This window comes from Ovis canadensis, chromosome 22 (assembly GCF_042477335.2).
Source record: "Ovis canadensis isolate MfBH-ARS-UI-01 breed Bighorn chromosome 22, ARS-UI_OviCan_v2, whole genome shotgun sequence".
Lineage (NCBI taxonomy): Eukaryota > Metazoa > Chordata > Mammalia > Artiodactyla > Bovidae > Ovis > Ovis canadensis.
Genome location: NC_091266.1, coordinates 19,802,550 through 19,818,779, shown reverse-complemented (window position 1 = coordinate 19,818,779; position 16,230 = coordinate 19,802,550).

Sequence of the window (16,230 nt, the reverse complement as noted above, 5' to 3'; positions counted from 1 at the left end):
GCTTAACACACTACCTACTCTCTAAAACTTAAGAACTCAGATTATTAATAATTCCTCAAACTCATATCCTTTATAATATGCATGGTAGCTCTTGAAAGAAAAGAAACGAAAAACAGGAAGGAAGGGAGGAAAAAAAGAAAGGAAGGAAGTCAATTTAGGAAACATCTGAACACTAAACTGGATTTTGTGTCCTTATATGTTCTTTGAGGATATTTGTTATTTTTAAGGTGTTATATTAAAGCGATGGCTACATACAGTTAGTAGTATGAGTCTGTAAAATGGCTTAGCTTGTATACTTTGTTTAGATGTTAAATATTAATAATTGATTAATAAGTGATTAATAATAATTGAAACATTGAAAATATACTGCAGCATTTGTCCTATTTGTGAAAATGAACTCTTCAAAAGCTGTAATATTAGTTCCATCAGTGTGTGTTTTTTTTGTTTTTGTTTTTTTTTTCCTATGCTAGCATATATTTAATTAACCTCTGGACATTTTAGGTTCACAGTGATACAGCGCTCATTATATTTCCAACTTTTTTTTTTATCATTTTGAGAAAGTTTTTTTTTGTTATTGTGTTTTATTTATTTATTATTATTATTATTTTACTTTATAATATTTGGCTGAGGAACTTTATTTCCTGTAGCCATGAAGTGAGAGTTGAAGGTCAATTAACTGCATTGTTCATGGCCAGTGGCCTCTTACTGAAGAATGCCAAGATACAACTGGGAGAGAATAACGATCTTGGTGACACTCAGTGCTATTACAGACTAAAGAGCAAAAAGAATGATAGCTTAATCAGTTACTAAGCTAAAATATAATGTTGAACAGGAACAATAAGAATTTCAAAGGTCACTGTAGTAGACCTACACTGCAAAAGGAAAATGAAGATATCTTTGTGGTCAAAATTAATTATCTCTAGAGCTAATACTAGCATTGCTAAAAGGGGCAACACTTGTCTCTAAACCTGTAAATTCAACACATATGACATAAAATTTACCTCTCAATTTTCTAATGGTTTTACCTGTATTAGAAGCTTCCATTCTCACAGAAATTAGAGTTCATGGAGAGCAATAATTAAAGTAAAAATTTTAAACAGTTTGGCTCAGATGGCAAAGCATCTGCCTACAATGTGGGAGACCTGGGTTCAGTCCCTGGGTCAGGAAGATCTTCTGGAGAAGGAAATGGCAACCCACTCCTGTACTCTTGCCGGGAAAATCCCATGGACTGGGGAGCCTGGTAGGCTATAGTCCATGGGGTCGCAAAGAGTCGGACACGACTGAGCGACTAAACTTTCACTTTCACTTTGAGTATTTGACTCTATCTGGCACATTAAAAAATTCCAAGGCTTCAAACTCAGCTGACCAAATGGTCAGAAATGGAGGGTATTGTCAACCTGGGTAGAATAAATGTCAAAGCTTTATAGTATATACAATAAAATCTTCAAAGAAACAACAGAAACATGATCCTTCTCTCTTTTCCATCCCCACCCAAAACTATAGAGTTTCAGGTGAACTTTATCTCCAAAACACAAAAAGCATAATTCATATGTGTTAAACAGGAAAAATAATTCACCCTATATCAATGGAGTTAGACACTGGTCATAAATAAGCAATGAAATAAAATAAATACCTTAAAAATGATACATCTCCAGAGAGATGTGAGCAATCCAGGACAGAATAAAACATTATCCTGGGGACAAAAGAAATGATCTCACCAGTATTTTTCATACTGCCCAAGTTAGTAATATCATTAATATTATCACTTATTATACTAAATGATAATATAAATCAATTATTTAATTAAATGAATCTACTGAAAATAGTAAAAATAGATTGAATAAATGAAATTTAAGAGCTAATTAATTGTTTAAAATGATACTAATGCAGAGCTGGTAATTAACAGTATGGCAAATTGAAAATTAAATTACTGATAGAGAAAGTATTTGAGAGAATTAAATTAAATGTAAAATAGAATGTCAAACAGAGGGAAGATAATAATAGATATAGGACAGTGATATTCCAATATAAGAATAATTGCTATCACTTAGGTTAAATTTTTTAAAAAATTGGATCCAAAAATAATCCAAATATTTTAGGGAAATTTTTCTGAAAAGAATGAATATGCAGTTTGAAAAGACAAATCATATTCTGGACAAAGTAGATATAAATGATAAGTAAGATAATATATCCACATTAAGTTATTAAATATCAAGAATAAAATATTTTTCATCAGTTATCTAGGCTGAAAAATAAAATTCCCTAAAAATGAAATTTAACTAGATTTTAAATTTTCCAGTGTGACAATCAAGACTAGATGTTAGGAGAAAATGTCTATAAATGTATAAAGGAAAGAAAATATGCCCTAAAGATATACTGAGTCAACGTACTATTTATGTATAAACAAAACAAAAACAATGAAAACATTCTTAAAAGTAAAAAAACAAACAAAACAAATTGGATAATACAACTACCATAAGTCTTTCACACATAAATACACACACACAGACACACACACACACAAATACATACTAAATCAATTAGCAATTAAGAAAAACAAGGAAATCAGGAAGTATTGGAAGAACTGCGTTTAAAGAAAGAAAATTGAAAATTGAATGAAATTAAACAAGAATGAGAACTGTGGGAATATGATTGAAAAAAATTAATATAATTACAGTAAACTATTACAAGGCTTAAAAATATAATGTGACACATAAAACTAGGAAAAACAATAATTGACTATCCTCAAATTTTCATATCAAGTAGTCAATCTATACTACGTAATATGAAAGTATAGGCAAAACGCTCTCTGACATAAATCACAGCAGGATCCTCTGTGATCCACCTCCTAGAATTCTGGAAATAAAAGCAAAAATAAACAAATGGGATCTAATTAAAATTAAAAGCTTCTGCACAACAAAGGAAAATATAAACAAGGTGAAAAGACAGCCTTCTGAATGGGAGAAAATAATAGCAAATAAAGCAACTGACAAACAACTAATCTCAAAAATATATACAAGCAACTTAGGCAGCTCAATTCCAGAAAAATAAACGACCCAATCAAAAAATGGGCCAAAGAACTAAATAGACATTTCTCCAAAGAAGACATACGGATGGCTAACAAACACATGAAAAGATGCTCAACATCACTCATGATTAGAGAAATGCAAATCAAGACCACAATGAGGTACCACTTCACACCAGTCAGAACGGCTGCGATCCAAGAAGTCTGCAAGCAATAAATGCTGGAGAGGGTGTGGAGAAAAGGGAACCCTCTTACACTGTTGGTGGGAATGCAAACTAGTACAGCCACTATGGAGAACAGTGTGGAGAGTCCTTAAAAAATTGCAAATAGAACTGCCTTATGACCCAGCAATCCCACCGCTGGGCATACACACTGAGGAAATCAGAACTGAAAGAGACACGTGTACCCCAATGTTCATCGCAGCACTGTTTATGATAGCCAGGACATGGAAGCAACCTAGATGTCCATCAGCAGACGAATGGATAAGAAAGCTGTGGTTCATATACACAATGTAGTATTACTCAGCCATTAAAAAGAATACATTTGAATCAGTTCTGATGAGATGGATGAAACTGGAGCCGATTATACAGAGTGAAGTAAGCCAGAAAGAAAACACCAATGCAGTATACTAACACATATATATGAAATTTAGAAAGATGGCAATGATGACCCTGTATGTGAGACAGCAAAAAAGACACAGATGTGTAGAGAAGACTTTTGGATTCCGAGGGAGAGGGAGAGGGTGGGATGATTTGGGAGAATGGCATTGAAACATGTATACTATCATGTAAGAAATGAATCACCAGTCTGTTTGATGCAGGATGCAGGATGCTTGGGGCTGGTGCACAGGGATGATCCAGAGGAATGATACGGGGTGGGAGGTGGGGGGGGGCGGTTCATGTTTGGGAACTCATGTACACCAGTGGTAGATTCACGTCAATGTATGGCAAAACCAGTACAGTATTGTAAAGTAAAATAAAGTAAAAATAAAATTAAAAAAAGAAAAGAAAAGAGAGTATAGTTCTAACACAATGGTTTTAACCTAATGATAGTTTTGCAAATTTTTTATCATTATTAAATTCATCTTAACTATTATTGCAAGTTTCTCACTGATTGAATTTTCATTTAATTAATTTTCTTTTCTTAAACACAACAGAATTTAATATTTAATGAAATATAGCATGTATATTATAATCCATTTTCATAAGCATATTTGTCACTCTAATTAGACAACTAATCTTTTATTTTCTCTAACATTTATTAACAACCCCCAATTTTCTCTCTCATATGATAAAATATTGTTTGCAAATTAAACATATATATTAAGAATCTGATTCCTGGCCAGGGAACTAAGATTCCTCATGCTGTGCATGGTGGTCAAATAAAAGGTTAAGAATAAAGAACTTTCATACATCCCCTCACCTGAATATCCACTTTCTCCAAGTATCCAGCTAATCTTTTAGTCATCTCGTTTTCTACCTGTGTATGTACCTATAGAGATGTCTAGACTCAAAATTATCTGATGCAAACCATGTTTATTTTGATATGATACAGTACATTGGTTCTCCACTGCTTAACCTCATTTTAATGAGCGTAAATAATTTTTACCACAGGAGTAGGTGAAAATTAAGAGAATTAATCGTGTCACAGGTGAAGAGCTTTAAATATACCGAGGAACTTGGACTTAGTCTCTTTATGTTAATACAAAATTCATGAACTTTCTTTGTTATTTCAAATTTGTAAGGCAGATGAAAAGGGAACAGAGAATTCTGTGTGCGTTTATGTATGGGAGAAAGATGGGCAAGTTAGGCAAGTGAGGAAAGACAAAAAGAAAGAGACATAAATAGAGGCACAAAGGGTGAGAATGAACAAATGAGAATTATTTAATATTACAGTTTCCCCTCATCCAGGACTGTTTTAGCATCCTCTCCTTCTCTAATATCTTTTATTCAGGTACTTTTCTGAACATCATTGTCTTTGGTTCTAGTAACTCAAGTTTAGTAATTGGTCCTTTATTTTCACTATTCAAATCAATGAAATTTTGCTAATGCATTGCAGTTCAAACCCCAGGAGAAATTTTAGTTATTAAATCCTATAAGGTCTCATTCAAGGTTCCATTTTGAAAATATATGTTATGGAATTCAACTAAGATATCTCTTTTTAGATTTTTGATGTCAGCAAAGATTAGGAATAATGTGAAATGTTCTAACTATATACAAAACCAAACTGATAATATGTATGTGGACTTCACAGTTGTGAGCCTGTTTATAATTCCTGACTCAATTTCTATAATTTCATCAAAAGAATCTCTTGTTTATTTCTGCATATAATCAGTGAAATTAAACTTTATATGATGTTATCTCACATAAACAAATCTATTTAAAGTAGATTAAAGCATCATTTGGATAAAATCAACTATTTTATTTTTCATAGCATAGAACGTGACCAGAAGATGCAGAGTATTTTAACTATTTTTAGAGCCAGTAGCTGTCATCCGGAAACTTCAGAGTAAATTAGGTTTGATATTGCTAAAGAAATAGGAAGGCAGACACTATTGAGAAAATAAACCAACAAAAAACAAGTACAATGACTTGACATATAAATTTAATGAAAGTTGACGATTGGAAAGAGGAACACAGATACCATAGCTGAAAGGCAGTTCATTACCAGTTTTTGTAATCCTTACTGAGACAGGGAAACCTAACATGCATTTAAAATAGTTTTTGAAATGTAAGACTGGAGCCTATCTCCTCAGCAATATCCAGAAAACCCTAAAAAGTAATATAAGTAAAGCTTTGCTTTCATTGTTTTTGCATCATTTGGTTTCATGAACTTCAGGGAGAACTGAGCAAGTAGAGATGTGCCCTGCCAGTTGAAAAAGTAGTAAGGAAAATGATTGGCATCGTGCTTCAAGGGAGACAGATTTGAGCCAAACAAAGGTATATCCTATATTAATATGTGAGTTTAGAAAGCAGGCAAGCCTAACACTGCCAGACCTCTGGGTCAAAATATTAACATTTCTTTCTGGCTTGGTACAGCTGGAGTTGAATGCAAATGAATGAATTTATAATTAGAAAACAACTTAATTATGATTTGTAGGTGTCTGACAGGCTGACTTCTGATCTCTACTTACTCTTTCACTGGCTTAACATTATTTTTATGTCCTGAGAAATATAACTCAGATGGAAGGTTTTTGCTTATCTACTTTACACTATTCTAAGGGTTACTAGGCTTTTCTGTATCGATACACTTACTAACTTAACCCCTATATTTTAGAACTTCTGTAACAGAGTGGATTTCATTAAACTATTGTGAGGATTGTTGAAAGAACAAAACTTGTTAAACAAATTTGCTTTAATAAATGCCATAAACTTACTTGACAAACAGTTAAAGTTTCAGAAATATTCCCTGATGCATCACAAAGAATTAACACAAGAGGATCAGGGCTATGAGTCCCCAGTTTGAAAATACACATAAAGTGAGGATAAGCAAAAAAAAAAAAAAAACTTTTTTATGTGATTTAGTACAGAATATAATATACTTGTTTCATAATATTATACAAAGTATGTCTGGGGTCACCATTCATACATATTTCAATGTTATATTACCAAGATAAGAAAAGTACAATTTAAAAGAGGTCTATTTATTCAACCATTTGTCACTAAGAAGAGCTGATACAAGATGAAGCATGATGTTATCTAAAGGACAATTCCATCTGGCATCCATATATAATGAACTTAGAAGAGGTGTTATATTATTTAGATGACTTAGAATCCTATAATAATATTATCAGAAATCTAAATTTTATGAAGTGTGTGTATCTATGGGGGGAGACAATGTGGTAGAGAGAACACAAATTGCTTTCACTGAAGTAAAGATGTTAAAATATAATTTGAGGAGATAATGGAGCTCAGGAACAACATCTCTGGTGAACTGGAGCCATGCCATTTATATACTCTCATTCTTAAAATGAGAAATTCAGATATGTGTCTCCATAATGCCTACATACCTTTGCTTTCACAGACTTGTCCTTTGGCGGAAGCATCAGTAGTTAGACAAATCCTTACAAAGACTTCCTTATGATCTATTTCGAGGAAATGTGCAACTTCTACACATCTCCAGCAATAGTGGTAATACTATTAACATTAGGAAGTTGAGAAACAAATTTCAATCTTATTCCATCAGAGTTAATCATTAAAACACTCAGTTCAGTTCAGTTCAGTTACTCAGTTGAGTTCCATTCTTTGAGACCCCATGGACAGCAGCACACCAGGCCTCCCTGTCCATGACCAACTCCCGGAGCTGAACCAAAATGATGTCCATAGAATCAGTGATGCCGTCAAACCATCACATCTTCTGTTGTCCCCTTCTCCTCATGCCTTCAATCTTTCCCAGCATCAGGGTTTTTTCCAATTAGTCAGTTCTTCCCATAGGAGGCCAAAGTATTGGAGCTTCAGCTTCAGCATCAGTCCTTCCAATAAATATTCAGGGTTGATTATTCTTTAGGATGGACTGGTTGGATCTCCTTGCAGTCCAAGGGACTCTCAAGAGTCGTCTTGACCACCACATTTCAAAAGCATCAATTCATCAGCACTCAACTTTCTTTATAGTCCAACTCTTATATCCTTACATGACTACTGGAAAAACCATAACTTTGACTAGACAGACCTTTGTTGGCAAAGTAATGACTCTGTTTTTTTTAATATGCTGTCTAGGTTGGTCAAAACTTTTCTTTCAAGGAGCAAGCATCTTTTAATTTCATGACTGCAGTCACCATCTGCAGTGATTTTGGAGTGCCCCAAAACAAAGTCTGTCACTGTTTCCATTGTTTCCCCATCTATTTGCTATGAAATGATGGGACTGGATGCCATGATCCAAGTTTTTTGAATGTTGAGTTTTAAGCCAACTTTATCACTCTTCTCTTTCAATTTCATCAAGAGGCTCTTTAGTTCTTCTTCGCTTTCTGCCATAAGGGTGGTGTCATCTGCGTATCTGAGGTTATTGATATTTCAACCACCAATCTTGATACCAGCTTGTGCTTCATCCACCCCAGCATTTCTCATGATGTCCTGTGCATATAAATTAAATAAGCAGGGTGACAATACGGAGCCTGGACGTACTCATCTCCTGATTTGGAACAAGTTTTCTGTTTCATGTCCAGTTCTAACTGTTGCATCCTGACCTGCATACAGATTTCTCAGGAGGCAGGTCAGGTGGTCTGGTATTATCTCTAAAAGACATTTCCACAGTTTGTTGTGGTCCACACAGTCAAAGGCTTTGGTGTAGTCAATAAAGCAGGAGTAGTTATTTTTCTGGAACTCTCTTGCTTTTTTGATGATCCAGTGAATGTTGGCAATTTGACCTCTGGTTCCTCTGCCATTTTTAAATCCAGCTTGAATATCTGGAAATTCATGGTTCACATATAGTTGAAGCCTGGCTTAGAGAATTTTGACCATTACTTTGCTAGTGTATGAGATGAGTGAAATTGTGTGGTACTTTGAGCATTCTTTGGCATTGCCCTTCTTTGGGATTTGAATGAAGACAAAACTTTTCCAGTCCTGTGGCCACTGCTGAGTTTTCCAAATTTGCTGGCACATTGAGTGCAGCACTTTCACAGCATCTTCTTTTAGGATTTGAAACAGCTCAACTGGAATTCCATCACCTCCACTAGTTTTGTAGTGATGCTTCCTAAGGCCCACTTGACTTTGCATTCAAGGATGTCTGGCTCTAAGGTAAGTGTTCTCACCATCGTGGTTATCTGGGTCATGAAGATCTTTTTTGTATAGTTCTTCTGTGTATCTTGCCACCTCTTCTTAATATCTTCTGCTTCTGTTAGGTCTGTACCATTTCTGTCTGTTATTGTGGTTTGGTATTCCCATCCCTGTAAGACTTTTCCACTGTTGTTTGTGATCCACACAGCCAAAGGCTTTAGCATAGTCATTGAAGCAGAAATAGATGTATTACTTTTAATTAACATATTTTGAAGAGATTTATATATTTAATGCAAAAGCAAACTGAATGGATTTTATAAGGGGTTGTTTGAATAAGATTTTTTAGAAAAGGGAAAATCTTTTTAATTTCCCCCAGGGTGCCTATTTACCTCCAGTTGCATACTTTGTCAATTTTATAATTTTAAATGATGTTTGATTTGTGGTAAAATATATATATATATATATATATATATATATATATATATATATATAGTTGCAAAATGGATTAACTATTTCTAAATTGCCATAACATATCTGTGAGGAAAAGGATTATCTGCTGTATGTGGAGCAGTGTGTGCACCCCACAAAGACTGGCTGAGAGGGCAAGCAGATACTGAAAGGACTGAAATCCACTCCCCAGTGTTTGCACTCTGAATAGAGGATAAGTCAAGTGAGAGAATGGTGTATTTTTGTATTATGGTCTCACCAAAAGGTTGCTTTTCTGAAAATTAACCAAAGATGCTATCGACGCTAAATACTTTATTGAATAATGCAGTCAAAATTCTGCATATGAGGGGTTAGTGAATAGCTATGCTTAGTTGCCACTGGGTTTAATGTTAGGTAGTGATAGGTGAAGAAGGCAATGGCACCCCACTCCAGTACTCTTGCCTGGAAAATCCCATGGATGGAGGAGCCTGGTGGGCTGCTGTCTATGGGGTCGCACAGAATCGGACACAACTGAGTGACTTCACTTTCACTTTCTAGTGCCTTATGAGAGGATTTATTATCTATTGTATTTATATTCTTTATGAAGTCTCAAAATAATTCTATATGGCTGCTCAGAATGCCATGTTGAATAGAAAGAAGGACTCTCACTCTGTTGGAGTTCATATTCAAGTGGATAGAGCAGCATTTAACATAAAAAGTGGTAGAATATAAACTATAAGAAAAATGAGACAAACAGCATTGAGTATAAGAATAAAGATAAATGATACCTTCTTTAACACACTATCTTTTGGAAAGTTCAAAATGACTGGAAGTTGACCTGAAATAATTAACTTCCTCAATATTATATTTTTACTTTTAATGCCCAAGGACTAGGTAAGCAACTTGAAATAGGAATTTTTCCAAACTGCAGAAATCTTACCTGAAATATATTTGGAAGCTAATGATTATATAACATTTATATAAACAATCAAGCACATAATATATTTTCTAAGAAATATCCTATACAATTTTATATATTATAGAATTTTATGGTAATTTACTGCACAGTAAATGTCAATACCAGAGAAAATCTAGCTATGGCTGAAAGTGTTGTAACTTGATCGTTGATTTTATTAACTGTGTCTCCAATATAACCACTATCTCAAGCTGACACACTATAAGATAAAGCTTCAATTTACTTAAATCCAGGTAATCGTAAGTATTATTAACATTTTCTCTTTCATTACTCTGATGTTGAAAGAAATGGGTGACATCCAAATAGAAAAAGTTTGCAAGGTCAACTATTTAAAATATGTAAACATGTGTTTGTATGTGTTGGTGGCCTGTACAATTACAGATTCTTCAAGATCTGCTAAATCTATGATGAATAATGTAGAACAAATGAAGCCACCTTTCTGTATCAACTTGAGGAGGATCTAATTCTTTCATATATTTTTAGGAGGAGGGTCGTTGAGGCAGGAAGGGAAAAAAAGATTATAAACAAAGTAATTTCCAGCAATCTGTCACCAGGTCGTCATCCTAAACTTAAGTTTCTCTTAAAAATATGAGAAATATGTTTTTACTTATCATTTGATTTCTAACAGTGTAGCTTTTTAAAAAATAGGGGTTGCAAGGAAAGAAGAGCCTTGCAAGGATATATTGTTACTGCTAATGAATGGACCTTGGCATTACTTCTCTTCCACCTGTATCCAATTATCAAGCCAAAGCCCCTTTCCTGCCAATACACTAATTGCTTTAGGTGACAGGTCTGTTAAATGATCCCTGCCCAAAATGACTACCTCTTCAGGGATTAAAAAAAAAAAAAGTTATAAAATTTAGCTAAAAGCTACCAGAACACATGTAAATGTTACAGAGCATTCAGGTCTGATATAATACTCAAGGGAATACCACTTATATATTGTGTAATATTTCACTCTGATTATTACCCTTACCCTTTATCCTACTTCACATCAAAGCTAACTATTTGAAAGACAATTTGTGTGAAGTTTATTGTATACAATTTAGACCTCAGCTTCAAATTACTGAACATCCTTAAATAGTTCTGTCATTGAGCTACCCTTTCAGGATTTTATTAACTGCTCCCTATCTCTGTGAGATTCTTTTTGAATCTCTTAAAAAGTCAGACTTTATTTGACCTTCATGATTCATAATTAAGAAAACTAAATCAATTCATTTGCCTTCTGCTATAACTTTAATGGCTAGCATCAAAACTATACAATATCTAAATGTAGTCCTAAAAAGAGTTTGAAATAATGAAATACTTTGATGTATTAGTTCACATATACACTATAGTATTGATTTTAAATCTCTTATATTTGAATGTATTTTCTAGAATTATATTGTGTTATTTTACTAACATTTTATCTTCTCTTTCCCTTTAAGATCAGTCTTGTCTTTATAGTTTAGTTTCACTCTAAAGAATTAAAACTAAACTCAGAGTTACACTCTTCTACATGTTTATACCATCTACCTGAAATCTGAGAAAAAGATGGTTATTTACCTGGAATTAAATTGAATATTTAAGGTGTTATAACCATTGAACACCATAAAACATGTTCAACTATACCCTTATTCCCACTTCTTAGTAAGTTACATACCAAATTATACCATTTAAGCAAATCATAGAGAAGGCTAGCAGAAGGATGGGTGGGTAGGTAGGTGTAGGGGTGTGTGTGTGTGTGTGTGTGTGTGTGTATGAATAAAATACTTACTGAGCGCCTACATTTATTTCTTTCACCTTAATAAATCCAGAGAGAATGAAGGGATGGAGCCAAAGCAAAAACAATATCCAGTTGTGGATGTGACTGGTGATAGAAGCAAGGTCCGATGCTATAAACAGCAATATGCATAGGAACCTGGAATGTCAGGTCCATGAATCAAGGCAAATTGGAAGTGGTCAAAAAAGAGATGGCAAGGGTGAATGTTGACATTCTAGGAATCAGCGAACTAAAATGGACTGGAATGGGTGAATTTAACTCAGATGACCAGTATATCTACTACTGAGGGCAGGAATTCCTCAGAAGAAATGGAGTAGCCATCATGGTCAACAAAAGAGTCTGAAATGCAGTACTTGAATGCAATCTCAAAAATGACAGAATGGTCTCTGTTCATCTCCAAGGCAAACCATTCAATATCACAGTTATCCAAGTCTATGACAAAACCAGTAATGCTGAAGAAGCTGAAGTTGAACGGTTTTATGAAGACCTACAAGACCTTTTAGAACTAACACCCAAAAAAGATGTCCTTTCCATTATAGGGGACTGGATGCAAAAGTACGAAGTCAAGAAACACCTGGAGTAACAGGCAAATTTGGCCTTGGAGTACAGAATGAAGCAAGGCAAAGGCTAATAGAGTTTTGCCAAGAAAATGCACTGGTCATAACAAACACCCTCTTCCAACAACACAAGACAAGACTCTACACATGGACATCACCAGATGGTCAACACCGAAATCAGATTGATTATATTCTATGCAGCCAAAAATGGAGAAGATCTATACAGTCAACAAAAACAAGACCAGGAGCTGACTGCGGCTCAGGTCATGAACTCCTTATTACCAAATTCAGACTCAAATTGAAGAAAGTAGGGAAAACTGATAGACTATTCAGGTATGACCTAAATCAAATCCCTTCTGATTATACAGTGGAAGTGAGAAATAGATTTAAGGGCCTAGATCTGATAGATAGAGTGCCTGATGAACTATGGAATGAGGTTTGTGACATTGTACAGGGGACAGGGATCAAGACCATCCCCATGGAAAAGACAAAAAAGCAAAATGGCTGTCTGGGGAGGCCTTACAAATAGCTGCGAAAAGAAGAGAAGGGAAAAGCAAAGGAGAAAAGGAAAGATATAAGCATCTGAATGCAAAGTTCCAAAGACTAGCAAGAAGACATAAGAAAGCCTTCTTCAGCAATCAAAGCAAAGAAATAGAGGAAAACAACAGAATGGGAAAGACTAGAGATCTCTTCAAGAAAATTAGAGATACCAAGGGAACATTTCATGCAAAGATGGGCTCGATAAAGGATGGAAATGGTATGGACCTAACAGAAGCAGAGGATATTAAGAAGAGGTGGCAAGAATACACAGAACAACTGTACAAAAAAGATCTTCATGACCCAGATAATCATGATGATGTGATCACTAATCTAGAGCCAGACATCTTGGAAAGTGAAGTCAAGTGGGCCTTAGAAAGCATCACTATGAACAAAGCTAGTGGAGGTGATGGAATTCCAGTTGAGCTGTTTCAAATCCTGAAAGATGATGCTGTGAAAGTGCTGCACTCAATATGCCAGCAAATTTGGAAAACTCAGCAGTGGCCACGGGACTGGAAAAGGTCAGTTTTCATTCCTATTCCAAAGAAAGGAAATGCAAAAGAATGCTCAAACTACCGCACAATTGCACTCATCTCACATGCTAGTAAAGTAATGCTCAAAATTCTCCAAGCCAGGCTTCAGCAATACGTGAACTGTGAACTCCTGATGTTCAAGCTGGTTTTAGAAAAGGCACCAGAGGAACCAGAGATCAAATTGCCAACATCCACTGGATCATGGAAAAAGCAAGAGAGTTCCAGAAAAACATCTATTTCTGCTTTATTGACTATTCCAAAGCCTTTGACTGTGTGGATCTCAATAAACTGTGGAAAATTCTGAGAGAGATGGGAATACCAGACCACCTAACCTGCCTCTTGAGAAATCTGTATGCAGGTCAGGAAGCAACAGTTAGAACTGGACATAGAACAACAGACTGGTTCCAAATAGGAAAAGGAGTGCATCAAGGCTGTATATTGTCACCCTGCTTATTTAACTTATATGCAGAGTACATCATGAGAAACGCTGGGCTGGAAGAAACAAGCTGGAATCAAGATTGCTGGGAGAGATCTCAATAACCTCAGATATGGAGATGACACCACCCTTATGGCAGAAAGTGAAGAGGAACTAAAAAGCCTCTTGGTGAAAGTGAAAGAGGAGAGTGAAAAAGTTGGCTTAAAGCTCAACATTCAGACAACAAAGATCATGGCATCTGGTCCCATCACTTCATGGGAAATAGATGGGGAAACAGTGGAAACAGTGTCAGACTTTATTTTTGGGGGCTCCAAAATCACTGCAGATGGTGATTGCAGACATGAAATTAAAAGATGCTTACTCCTTGGAAGAAAAGTTATGACCAACCTAGATAGTATATTCAAAAGCAGGGACATTACTTTGCCAACTAAGGTCCATCTAGTCAAGGCTATGGTTTTCCCAATGGTCATGTATGGATGTGAGAGTTGGACTGTGAAGAATGCTGAGTGCCAAAGAGCTGATACTTTTGAACTGTGGTGTTGGAGAAGACTCTTGAGAGTCCCTTGGACTGCAAAGAGATCCAACCAGTCCATTCTGAAGGAGATCAATCCTGGGACTTCCTTGGAAGGGATGATGCAGAAGCTGAAACTCCAGTACTTTGGCCACCTCATGTGAAGAGTTGACTCATTGGAAAGGACTCTGATGCTGGGAGGGATTGGAGGCAGGAGGAGAAGGAGACGACCGAGGATGAGATGGCTGGATGGCATCATGGATTCGATGGACGTGACTCTGAGTGAACTCGGGAGATGGTGATGAACAGGGAGGCCTGGCGTGCCGTGATTCATGTGGTCGCCAAGAGTCGGACACAACTGAGCGACTGAACTAAATTGAACTGAATATGTGCCTTGTAGAACTGGGTTTAATTCCCCTGACTCCTTTACAGATGCAAAAACTGATGTTCAGAAATTTTAAGAAAATTACTCAATTGGCACACTGCTAACCCATGGCAATACAAATTTGAATATACTACTATCTGATATCAAACCCATGTTCTTTATATGATACAATACCAATCCTGATAACAAAACTACTACAACAAATGAAATGCTTTTAGCACCTATTCTGTGCTTGTATGATCCTACAAACTTCAGCTCAGTTCAGTCACTCAGTTGTGTCTGACTCTTTGTGACCCCGAGGACTGCAGCAATCTTCAAACTACCTGCAAACCTCAAGTACATTTATCTCATTTAGGCTTCAGAAATCTATTATAAAACTGACACATCAGGACTAATTTAAACAGGAAGGTTAGAGGAGATTTTGCTGAAAAAGGTAAAATTCAAGCTGAGTTCCAAAGCATTATTAGGATTTAGCCAAGGGAATACTAAAAGAAAATGGAAAGAAATATATATCTATGAGAAAATACTATGTAAAACTATTTAATGAGCCATACGACTTTGATATGACAGATTACAAACATTTTTTACTGCCTACATATCCTAATTTGCTGTTATCTGCAATTTTTAAATCCAAATTACGTTGGGCAATTTTTTTTTGCAAAATTACATATTTCTCCTTTGCATATTAATATGTATAGTGAGCACTTTTATTGTTGCTTCTGAATACAATGTTCAGTGAAATATATAGTAAAGCTTAGTAAATTTTACCTTCTATTTTTAATAAGAAAACTGTACTTGTTGAACTTCCATCATGGAAAAATCTCAGTCTTTAGCAAGCACTTAAATCCTCACAAAGATTTTTCTATGTCTCCTGCTTATATTTGAGCCCTGGGATCTGAACTGTTGAGTCAAGTCTTTGCAAGAGAGTGTGCCTTAATTACCTTCTCTGCTACCTTTATATCTTCCTCAACCTCTCTCCAAGTTTCTTGGCTGTTACTCTCTGTTCCTTCTGTGACTAACTGTGAAGCTCAAATTTGGTGGCTCAGACGGTAAAGCGTCTGTCTACAATGTGGGAGACCCGGGTTCGATCCCTGGGTTGGGAAGATCCCCTGGAGAAGGGAATGACAATCCCCTCCAGTACTATTGCCTGGAGAATCCCATGGACAGAGGAGCTTGGTAGGCTACATTCCGTGGGGCTCACAAAGAGTTGGACACGACTAAGCGACTTCACTTTCTTTCTTTTCTTTCTAACAGCCAATGTACCCACTGCTAAGTGGACACTTGTATCTCCAGTTTATTCTGCACTTTCCCCAAATGGCCATTTTCCAAAAAAATCTGTACTGGATCAGCAGGAGCTTTTGATTCATGAGC